The sequence below is a fragment of the Schistocerca cancellata genome, chromosome 4 (assembly GCF_023864275.1).
Source record: "Schistocerca cancellata isolate TAMUIC-IGC-003103 chromosome 4, iqSchCanc2.1, whole genome shotgun sequence".
NCBI lineage: Eukaryota > Metazoa > Arthropoda > Insecta > Orthoptera > Acrididae > Schistocerca > Schistocerca cancellata.
Window position 1 is genome coordinate 224,935,398 of NC_064629.1, and position 12,631 is coordinate 224,948,028.

At 42.0% G+C, this 12,631-nt stretch overlaps 1 protein-coding gene across 1 annotated transcript in view; it reads left to right on the forward strand.

Annotated features, from left to right (window-relative positions):
* The first annotated feature begins 5,495 nt into the window (after positions 1-5,495).
* The window catches only part of LOC126183722 (glutamate receptor ionotropic, kainate 5-like), a 266,934-nt gene continuing 259,798 nt past the window's right edge, over positions 5,496-12,631 (forward strand). The window contains exon 1 of the mRNA XM_049925913.1: positions 5,496-5,688. The gene's annotated coding sequence lies outside the window, so the exon portion shown is untranslated. The remainder of the gene's footprint in view (positions 5,689-12,631) is intronic.

Below are 12,631 nucleotides of genomic sequence, written 5' to 3' on the forward strand. Positions count from 1 at the left end.
TACAATTTAAAACCTGGTTCCTAAATCTCTGTCTTACCATTATATAATCTATCTGATATCTTTTAGTATCTCCAGGATTCTTCCATTTATACAACCTTCTTTTATGATTCTTGAACCAAGTGTTAGCTATGATTAAGTTACGCTCTGTGCAAAATTCTAACAGACGGCTTCCTCTTTCATTTCTTAGCCCCAATCCATATTCACCTACTATGTTTCCTTCTCTCCCTTTTCCTACTGTCGAATTCCAGTCACCCATGACTATTAAATTTTCGTCTCCCTTCACTACCTGAATAATTTCTTTTATCTCATCATAAATTTCTTCAATTTCTTCGTCATCTGCAGAGCTAGTTGGTATATAAACTTGTACTACTGTAGTAGGCATGGGCTTCGTGTCTATCTTGGCCACTATAATACGTCCACTATGCTGTTTGTAGTAGCTTATCCGCACTTCTATTTTTTTATTCATTATTAAACCTACTCCTGCATTACCCCTATTTGATTTTGTATTTATAACCCTGTATTCACCTGACCAGAAGTCTTGTTCCTCCTGTCACCGAACTTCACTAATTCTCACTATATCTAACTTTAACCTATCCATTTCTCTTTTCAAATTTTCTAACCTACCTGCCCGATTAAGGGATCTGACATTCCACGCTCCGATCCGTAGAATGCCAGTTTTCTTTCTCCTGATAACGACGTCCTCTTGAGTAGTCCCCGCCCGGAGATCAGAATGGGGGACTATTTTATCTCCGGAATATTTCACCCTAGAGGACGCCATCATCATTTCACCATACAGTAAAGCTGCATGCCCTCGGGAAAAATTACGGCTGTAGTTTCCCCTTGCTTTCAGCCGTTCGCAGTACCACAACAGCAAGGCCGTTTTGGTTAGTGTTACAAGGCCAGATCAGTCAATCGTTCAGACTGTTGCCCCTGCAACTACTGAAAAGGCTGCTGTCCCTCTTCAGGAACCACACGTTTGTCTGGCCTCTCAACATATACCCCTCCGTTGTGGTTGCACCTACGGTACGGCTATCTGTATCGCTGAGGCACGCAAGCCTCCCCGCCAACGGCAAGGTCCATGGTTCATGGGTGGAGGAGCTGTCAATTAGCAGCCTCAAAGTCAGACAGTTAATTTAAAAATGCAGAAAATTCAGTACCCCTTTAGTTCTTTGTTTCGTGGTCTATAGCAAGGCTTTCGACTGTGTTCGACAGAAAGAACTGTGGAGTGTGCTAGCAGAAATGGGCGTTCCTGATCTTCTTGTTACCCTTATCAGAAATATCTTCTCTGATAGTACGGCAATAATCAGAATATATAGGGTGCATTCTGTCACCGACTCTATTTAACATCTATTGAGAAAATGTTTTGAGAAAAAGTCTTCATGACTGGACTGGTGGGATCCGAATTGGAGGACGAAGAGTCAGTAATTTAATATTTGCTGATGGCACCACGTCGTGCTCAGAATCACAAGTGGAAATGAAAGATTTACTGGATAGAGTTAAGAGAGAAAGTGAGAAACTTGGATTGTCATTTGATAGGGGAAAGACTAATTGTAAGATCATGATAAGTGAAAGAAGTGAGTCGCTACAAGCTACGGATCTACTATCAGGATGTGGAGAAGTTGATAACTTTGTCTACCTGGACTCAGTGGTTCAGGAAGAGAGTGGCTCTACATAGGAAATACAACGTAGAATTGCTCTGGGAAGGGAGCTGCATCGAAACTGACAGTAATTTGGAAAGACCGAGCCCTAACCAGACGTACCAAATTAAGAGCGCTGAAATCTCTGGTATTTCTAAGTTTCCTTTATGGCGCTGTAACATGGACAATAACTGAACAGCAAAAGAATTGATGCTTTTGAGATGTGGACATATAGGACGTTTCCAGAATGAGATTTTCACTCTGCAGCGGAGTGTGCGCTGGTATGAAACTTCCTGACAGATTAAAACTGTGCCCCGGACCGAGACTTGAACTCGGGACCTTTGCCTTTCACGGGCAAGTGCTCTACCAACTTCTTTTTTAAAATCTCATTTTGTTCGTTTTCGTTCGTTGCATCTGCTCGTGGCGGACGTCGCAAGACACCCGTTTCAGTTCGTCGTTGATCCACGAACTCAGTTTTTTTTATTACAGAGGGCAGCTAACCCTCTGACCGAACACGCTGAGTTACCGTGCAGGCAAAAAACCAACTGAGCTACCCAAGCACGACTCACGACCCGTCTTCACAGCTTCAGTTCTGCCAGTACCTCGTCTCCTACCTTCCAAACTTCACAGAAGCTCTTCTGCGAACCTTGCAGAACTAGCACTCCTGGAAGAAAGGATTTGGCTTAGCCACAGCCTAGAGGATGTTTCATATCAGCGCACACTCCGCTGCAGAGTGAAAATCTCATTCTGGAAACATATCCTAGGCTGTGGCTAAGCCATGTCTCCACAATATCCTTTCTTCCAGCATTGTTAGTTCTGCAAGGTTCGCAGAAGAGCTTCTGTGAAGTTTGCAAGGCAGGAGACGAGGTACTGGCAGAATGGAAGCTGTGAGGACGGGTCGTGAGTCGTGCTTGGGTAGCTCAGTTGGTAGAGCACTTGCCCGCGAAAGGCAAAGGTCCCGAGTTCGAGTCTCAGTCCGGCACACATATTTAATCTGTCAGGAAATTTTATATAGGAGGTTGCTGAGAATGTCATGGATGGACAAACAGACCAAAAAACTCTATCCTTCAAGAACTCAGGGTGGAGAAGGGGTTGTGCGGTATTGGTTTCCATCGAATCCTGCAGTTCTTTGGCCACATAGTTCGAGAGAGGAGGATAACTTGGTAAAGATGATCGTCCAAAGCAAAATCGAACGGAAGAGATTGCAGGGAAGACCACCGAGACGATGGAGGGAGCAGATAAAGGAGAAGACACACGAAACATTGAGGCCTGCTACATTGAGATGCAGAAGACCGCAAAAAAATGGAAGGAAACAGTTAAGAGGATTGTGTGATGGGCCACCAACTTTCAGGTAGAAAAGACCAAGTGTTTATGATGAAAGTTCTTTTGTGCTCACTCTGCACGTAGTGACATTACAGTTACATTGAAAAGTCCATGCAAAACACAGACTGAGGACTGATTGCACTCTTTATTGATAACCATTTATAGAGTAGAATGTAATAAACATATGGGTGCAATTCTGATGGAGAAATGGAAAGAAATGTTATTTTAGTTGGCCTTTGTAATAAATAAATGGGGTAGTCCATCTGTAAGTTAGGAGAAAAAACTGGCTGTGTTTTTCTAAAAAAAAAAAAAAAAACACCATACATCAGTTAACTATAGCATTCGAAACTCGATGACGAAATGTGTATAGTGTAAACAGAAAGTGGAGGGGGCAGAGGAACTATTGAGGTTAGCAGGGTCGGGACTTTATGTAGAATCAGCAGCGACGAGTGACAGTGTGTGCTGGATCGGGATTCGACCTCAGGATTTCCTGCTTACTACACAATTGCGTTAACGACTGCGCCACCCAGACACAGTGATGATCGTAACTGTGCGGACTATAATGGAACGCCTTTCGGCCGACCCTCTCCGTAGTCCCTGCCCATGTTCTCCATGCTCCTAATTTGAGATCCCCACATTCATATAAAATGGGAAAATGGGTATAAAATTTTGACCTGTCAGTAACTACTCGATTTTATCTAAAATGCATGTAAGATACTATGTCACATAAGAATATAATTACATCTGGACCTGAGAAAGGGAGAAATGTTAAATAGACAGATGATGTTTGTTTCAGGAAGATAACGTGTACTGAATTTTTTTACTGCCATGTGCCGTATGGCTCTTGTTCTCTGATTGCCGTAACTGTTGCTTACTAATGTTCGGTTATAGAACTTGACTGTCGCAAATTGATAGACAGTGTCTGAGTGCATAAGGTAATGCTACGTGTCTAGGGATCGTTTGAAGCCGGTTCATTAGTTGTCCCTATGTTTGCATAGGGCGCGAGGAAAACAAACTAGAATTAGTTTAAGTGAGTGTGGATAACTACGTAAAAGCCGTAGGTAGACTGACCCGTAATTCGTAGGGAGTTAGATGTCCTCTTTTGGTCTTGACAACAAGCGCGTAGTCCATTACGTTATCCGAGTAGGTCAAAAGTGAGATAAATGTGAAGACGAAAAACCCGTTGTATTTAAATGAGAAAGGACGTGAATGGCAAACTAAATACAATGAGAATAACAAAGGCTCAAATGTAGAATGTCATTTATCACAGAAATCGATAGAAAAGGGAAAATATTGTGAAGTAATGGTTCTGCAGGTGTATTGTCTAAAGTTAGGAAAATACGAGCTCATCTTGTGTAACCAAAAATTGGTTTCAAAATTGCTCGGAACTAAATTTAAAGCCGGCCGGGGTGGCCGAGCGGTTCTAGGCGCTACAGTCTGGAACCGCGCGACCGCTACGGTCGCAGGTTCGAATCCTGCCTCGGGCGTGGATGTGAGTGATGTCCTTAGGTTAGTTAGGTTTAAGTAGTTCTAAGTCTAGGGGACTGATGACCTCAGCAGTTAAATCCTATAGTGCTCAGAGCCATTTGAACCATTTTTGAACTAAATTTAAGATAGCACAGTGAGTTACCACGACCCATTGTAAAAAAAATAACGTCGATGTAGAGGAATGAAAATGTTAATGCACAAAAACCGAAGATAAAGATTTTCTAGGAAAGGGATTATCAAGTAGGTAGTTTCAAGTAGTAGCTAAACAGGCAACTACACTACACATTCTATGACATTCAAATCATATTCAGTTTATACTACGTCTTTGACGGCAGTGAAATGTTTCTCAAGGTACAGTATAAGTTTTATTTTGCAAGTGAATTTCCATTTCAATGTTAGTGTAGAAATTTCTTACGAAATATTGCAAAAATTTCTTGTTTTTGCAAGACACTGTTTACTACATTTAAGAAGCACTGAGATAGTACCTTTCACTATTTTGTAGCATAAATTTCACGTGTGTGTCGTATACGATACAGTGGATTTGTATTTCGTAAAAACGTTTGTTCATTTGTGCATATTCAGCAGTAATTTGCTGTCAATTTTGGCAAATTCCGGTGTTATTGAACGATAATAAGTGAAGTAACTATAATAACAACAACTAAAAAAACGTTAATAACAGTGATAAGGAAAGTAAAGTAAACAAACATTATTCCGTAGTGTCAGAATAAGAGATGCTTCGTGAGCTGGAGAAGCCATTCGACTTCCTTCCACGAAGCTCCACATTTAACTTCACGAGAGCGGCTCTTTGCACCGTGTGCAGCAGAGAAAGTATTGACTTTGTCCTTGTGAGCAGATTACAGACACACGCAACTCTGTTTCACGGCTTGCGGGTTGGCTAACGAAGCGGTTCGAATTTTTGCATCGATCACGCATGCGGTTCGTGGCGGATGGCGAGAAGCCATTACTGCGGCAAAGATGTAGCTGCCGATACCCGCTGGGGGTGCATTAGGTACCGGCATTTGCTTTTAACGTATCACGCTGTTCGGACCCCAATGGCTGATCTTTGGTTTAAAAAGCCGCGGGTAAGTGCAAAGACCTCGCACATCGTGGCCACAACTGTTGCTGTGTTGAGAAAGGCTACACCTCTTCTCTTATCAGTGGGATAAACCGGAAGGACCACCGAGATATTCTTAGCTGAGTCGCTCGTTAATTTGAAGAGCAGTCTGTTAGCAACCGAGGGGTAAGTTCTGATCCACAGGTATATATTTATTTTCTGTAGATTATTGCGGATATTGAGAAAGAGATATATGTTCATTTGGAATAAGTGAATTATTCTGTTGGAGTAACATAGAATTACGTATTTCTTGAAAATTTTGAAAAACATATTTATTGTTTTTAATGAATTCTTCTGCCAGATTCCATTTTTTAAATTTTTAATTTGAAGTTAAACTAAACATTTAATTTATTTAGTACACACAGTCGTGGTCGCAATAACTTGTTACTTTTTATTTATGGATGACCGGTTTCGATCTACTACAGAGATCATCTTCAGATCTACATTCCTTGGTGATAGTAGGAATCCCTCGTGGTAGAGCAGACCAGTCAGTATCCCCCCCCTCCCCCCCCCCCCTCACTGGTAGTAAACGTTACTGAAAGTGTAATGATATTATCGACCGTACTTACACATCAGTACGCATTTAAAAAGTATTTTGTTGATATAAGTCAACAACGAATAAATACTTTTATATTTTTTGATTGGGCAACGCGCATTATGGAAAATGTGTTGGTATTGCTAGGGTTAAAGCTGAGCGACCTACTATATAAGTACTTAATATGTAGCGCTATAGTTTATGGGAAATTCACAATATTAACAAGTGAGTTATCATTTTAGCATCTAGTCAGCCAGAAACGTTGCCGTCACAGTTTGACACGTTGTAGTTAGATTTATATATGTATTATAAGTGATATATGGCTGTAGTGCCATGCTGCCTTTGGCAATACGTTATCATGTGCTAGCCAATGAGAATCGCTCACTATTATAATCCGGGTTGTCACTTATATTTGGCTGTTTTTGCCGTATATGTCACGATTACTAAGGTTGTGGTTGGGTTGGGACCTGAGAGGTCCTCCAATAATAAAAAAAGAAGTTCTCATCAATGAACTTTGAAACAGTCATGCAACACACACGCACACTGACGAATAAACGACGAAAAAAGAGAATGAAAAAGTTGTTAGCGGCACTGCTTCTAGATCGTGGCGTCCCAGGTTCGATTCCCAGCCAGGTCGGAGATTTTCTTTTTTCAGAGAGTGTGTGTTGTATCGTCGTAAGCATTTCATCTTATCTTCATCGACGAGCATGTCGCCAAAGTTCTTTCTATTGAAATAATGCACCAGGTGGCCGAACAAACTCAGAAGAGCTCTCCCTGTCAATCATGCCACACAATCATTGCACCTTAACTGTTATAGCTGACTATTCACTTTTATTACTGACCGAGTTACACAGATCTGTGGATGTTAGGTTCACACTGATTCAAAACACTTCGCTTCCCGCGTGCTGTAAACGTAACTTCATCTGCGTCGTGGGCCTCGGTCTGCATGCAGAACCTACGTAATGCCAACAGTTTCCTCACCTTCCGCTAGGTGTCACTACCTACCGTAGAACGTTTCAGCGCCCTGCGGCGTCGGTTATTGCAGTCAGTCGTTGTTTCCCTAACGACTGCAGTCGAGGAACAGCAAAAAGATGTCGACACAACGTTGTGCAAGGGGCTGTTTTTATTCGTTTATGCGCGTCCTGTCTACCTTGAGTCGATCCTATTTCATTGTTAACAGAATGTCCTTCGAAGCACTGAAATAGTACAGGGTAGGGCAAATAAAAGTGGTCTGGTCGAGTGGATACGATTGGATGTGAATGTACGCATATATACACACCCGTGAAGCGCACATCACGTGTACACCCGCCACGTGATCCATACCGGTTCAGAGCGTAAGGCGGGCTGTGTCAGTTTGAGTGCAACAGTGCAAAGGGGACGATGGTACTCACAGTGGAACAGCGGGTGTTGATTTGTTTTGAACAAGTCCAAAAACATTCTGAAACATGGCGGCAGTTCACCAGAAAATGCTTCAGAGTTCTACCAACTCAACCCAACACATGTCACTAGAAACCGGCATATCACATCGATGATGCGGTCGAATACCTGCACACGTACCCCTACCGAGTGTCTGCTGTTCATGCATTAAATCCAGCAGACGCTCTCAGCGCATCCAGTTTTGTGAATGGCATTTCACTGAGGCAGCAATGAATGACTTGGACATGCATCTGTTACTTATGTCTGATGAAGCTTGGTTTCACCTGAATGATTATGCCAACTCACAGAATCACAGATTCTGGCCAACAGAGAATCCGCTTAACTTCCACGAAACGCCATTGCATTATCAGAAGTTTGGTGTTTGGTGTGCAGTGTCTGCAAGCCGCATTATCGGTCCCATCTTCCTTCATCAGACGTTGACTTCGGTGCGCTAGATTGCCAACATTTTGGAACCATTTGTGGCAGCATTAATGGAGGAGGAAAAGACCTACAGTTACTTCCATTAGGATGGGGCAGCTGCCCATACAGCGGGAGGAATCTTGTAGCACACTTACAAAAATTTCATGCCTGACAGAATTATTGGCTGAGGTCTGGCCACCTAGGTCACATGATCTGTCAGTGTGCCATTACTTTGTGTGGGGAGACTTCAAGTCTAAGGTACATCGCAACAACCCTCACAGCCTTCAATAACTGCAGCAGAATATTTCGAATGAGACTGCAGCATTTCAAGCAATCCAGATTCCAACCAGGGCCCAAAAGCGCCAAGAGACGAGTGGTGGTCACTTTCACCATTTGCTATAGTCAGGTTAGTGATGTATTTCCTTTCCTCTGTTTTTTTCTGTGTACCCAGCAACTCTGTTCTCCAGATCACTTTTACTTGCCCCACCATGAACTTTCCACTATTTTGTAGCACGAGTTTTACGTGTGTGTCGTATATGAGACAACGGATTTGTTCATTTGCACGTTTTCAGCAATAATTTGCTATCAGTTTTGGCAGATCCTGGTGTTACTCGGTGATAATAAGTGAATAACTATAAGAACAACAATAAATAATGATAATATTAATAAAATTGGAATAATGATTTGATTGAATGTAAAATAAAATAACTTTTTTCTTCGTGTCAGAAGATGAGATGCTTCATAAGCTAAAAACGCCATACAACTTTGATGGGAACCAAACAGAACATGATGAAATGTGAAGCGTTGATGAGGATGATGAGACCTTTGTTGCACGTACAGGCACAGCATATGTCGTATTGCCGTCTGATGACGACTCGAACGTGACAGATTCAATATCAGTTCTGCCCAACGACGAAGTTGTTCTCCTTACCGTCACACAGATGTGTCTGAGCCCTTGCCATTTGCTCATTTTTCAAGAAGCAGTCTGGGAATGCAAAGTCTATCAACCATACCAGTACTTCATAAAATACATCACAGCAAGGATTTTTGAATTGATCTCCATATACGCAAACCAGATGTCATTCATTCATACTGGAAAAATCACTGAACACAACAGCTGAACACAAAAGCTGAAGAAATAAAGATACTTTTCGGAATATCTATTAAGATGTCATATCTTGTACTATTCTAGAGTGCAAAAGTACTGGTTTTGGGTATCAGAGCCCATGATATGTGTACAAAAAGTCGAGGAATTTTTTCTTTCCTGTAAGGAGTGCCTTGAAAACTGTTGGTCCCAGTCACTGCTCGCCTAATAGATCTATGTTTAGCTGAAAAGTTGTAGAAGATACGGCCAGGACCAGTTCGAGAACACTTTGCCACACAAGTGACATTGTAGTTTGGCGCCTCCCTTCCCCCCACTCCCGCCAGCCCCTACGCCCTTTACCTCGTACACCCTTCACTCGTTGTGATGTGTGCTGTATACAAGTCTTGCTCTTGGTTGACACTGGCATCCCTCCCCTCTTGGGTCCCCAAGCGACAGCTTATGTCGCTTGGGCCTTAAGCTGGCCCTGGAGACGCCCCATACGGAAACTGTAAAATCTGGCTGCTTTTAGAATCCAAGGGAATTGAAAGTATCCTTAGATGAGAAGATTGCTCCATCCTGGGAACAAACTACAATGAGACAGTATATTGGTGACAAACCAAATCCATGTAATTTGAAAAATTCCATTTGTATGTCACGAAATTGACTTCTTTTGGATTTCTTTATGTGCGGTGGAAATATTGATGCAGCACTGGAATGTTTTGATTTTTAATTATTGGAGGCAAAGTTGTGATGAAATTGGCAAATACATTACCTGCAGGTTCTATTATTTATATGGAGAGATACTTGCATCCACTGAGCTGTTAGACACTCCACTTAGAGCTAGATTGTAAGGCAGCTGGAACCATACAACTAAGCTGAACTTCATGGTGGTGAAAGCTACAGCCTCACAATGAAATGAGAAAGGCAGGCCTTAGTGCAATTGACCAGTTCATACGAGGAGACTGACTAATTTCTGTTGTCAGATGGTATGACAGCAAACAAGTATTCCTTACTTCGTCTGCAGAATGCAAAATTCCTATGGGACAAGGCAGGCAGTGGTCAAAGAAAGAGAGAAAGTAAATCATCATCAAGACACCACAAATAGTTGAAAGTTACAACGAAAATATGGGAGCAGTCGATTTATTTGAGCGCGTCATTACAGCATGCAGGCAAACTGCAAAAACTACGAGGGTCACTCCAAAAGAAACGCACACTATTTTTGTAAAAATAGTTTTCATTCTGCATGTGTGAAAGTTTTACAGTGTGTAGATACATCCTTCCTGCTTGTTTTCAGACTTAGTTCAACCTGTTCCCGTGAGTGGCGCCTTCACAGCATGTCTTCAAGATAGCTGCCACACTTGACGTTCGTCAGAAACAACGTGCTGTCATAGAATTCCTGTGCTGTGAAAACGAGACAGTGGGGAACATCCACAAGAGGTTGAAAAAGTTGTATGGAGATGCTGCTGTCGATCGAAGTACAGTTAGTCGGTGGGCAAGCAGGTTACGTGATGAAAGCGGGCACCGCAATATTGAGGATTGTCCTCACAGCGGCAGGCCTCGTATTGCACACACTCCAGACAATGTGCAGAGAGTTAACGAATTGGTGACTGCTGACAGACGCACCACAGTGAACGAATTGTCACGCTACGTTGGGATAGCGGAAGGAAGAGTTTGCAGAATACTGAAATTGTTGGCGTCAAAAAAGTTTTGTGCCAGGTGGGTTCCCAGGATGTTGACAGTGGCTCACAAAGAAACAAGAAAAACGGTAATCAGCGAACTTTTGGAACAGTACGAGAATGGTGGAGATGGATTTCTTGGAAGAATTGTGACAGGTGATGAAACATGGTTCCATCATTTTTCACCAGAGACGAAGAGGCAATCAGTGGAGTGGCATCATGCAAATTCACCCAAGAAAAAAAAATTCGAAACCACACCTTCTGCTGGAAAAGTTATGACTACAATGTTTTTCGATTCCGAAGGACTCTTGCTTGTGGACATCATGCCAAGTGGAACCACCATAAATTCTGATGCATATGTGACGACACTGAAGAAACTTCAAGCTCGACTGAGTCGTGTTCGACCACATCGCCAAAAGCAGGATGTTTTGCTGTTGCACGACAATGCACGCCCACATGTCAGTCAAAAAACCATGGAAGCGATCACAAAACTCGGATGGACAACACTGAAACACCCGCCTTACAGTCCTGACCTGGCTCCCTGTGACTATCATCTCTTTGAGAAACTGAAAGACTCTCTTCGTGGAACAAGATTTGAAGATGATGACTCCCTTGTGCACGCTGCCAAACAGTGGCTCCAACAGGTTGGTCCAGAATTTTACAGCGTGGGTATACAGGCGCTGGTTCCAAGGCAGTTGAGAGGGATGGAAATTATGTGGAGAAATGAAAATATTGTTCCTAAAGGATGTATCTACACAATGTAAAACTTTCAAACATGTAGAATAAAAGATGGATTTTTTAAAAAAATTATGTGCATTTCTTTTGGAGTGACCCTCGTAGCAATCGGAGAGTCCACTTAATATTACATTTGTTTTTCGTTTTGCCTGTGCTGCCGGATGGATTCAGTACAGGCGGAGCTGCACTGCTCTGAAAATAAACAAAGAAGCAGTTCACGATTCAGGTATCACAGTGGCTGCTCCGCGCTAAAAAAGGAGCACATGACAACACAAGAGAGTATAATAAAAACATGTAATGCCATATCTAGCCCTCCAACAAAAAGGAAGCTCCTTGTGCCGCATACAGCTCAACAAAAAAGGAATACAGGAGCAGCACACATGCCAGAGATTGTTAGTTATGATAAGACTCATCGCTGCACAATTTCTGGGTGTGAAAGTTTAAGAGAAAGAGTCTTCTGCACAGAATGTCATGTTCAATTGTCTCTCTTGAGAAGAAAATTAAAAAAAAGAATTTGCTTAAAAGCTTATCATATGATTTAACCCATAAGTATTGTGTGTCACAGATCATTCTCTGTATGCAAATATAAATTAGTTTTTCCTGTACCATGATCCAACTGAATAATTTACTTTTGTTGGTTTCTTCTTCATAACAATGTTGTTAAATATAAAATCAGTACATTATACAACTTTATTCGTATAATTTCCTTAGTGCCAGTGTGTCTGAAGTAGGGATGGGCTATGATCGCGCTCGAGAAACGGGCGACGCGAAGGCAATTTCTCGAGAATGTCTCGGGTACGCTCGAAAAGTTGACAGTGCTGCGCTCTCTGAGAAATTGCGCAAACCTTCAGTACACGAAGCACTGAGCCACAGTGGTCGTACTCGTCGTAGTATGTGCACGGAAAACTTTGAAATTCTATGATTGATATCAACTGTACTACCGTTATTAATGTGTACTGAAGTATTAGTATATGTCTCATAAGACAAAAGTCATAGAATTGTTTAAAAAAAAAAGCACAGAATTCGCATGAAACAGAAGCTTTATTCTTACAAAATAAATTACCTTGTACATTCTGCATGTATGCATGCATGCTTAAACGTAAAAGAAAAGTGCTGTAGCCTTTTATATACAGAAACTGCGTACATGCGTTTACTTACTGAAGAAAGAAAGGAAACAAAAGTTGTTCAGCAGAAGGCATTTTT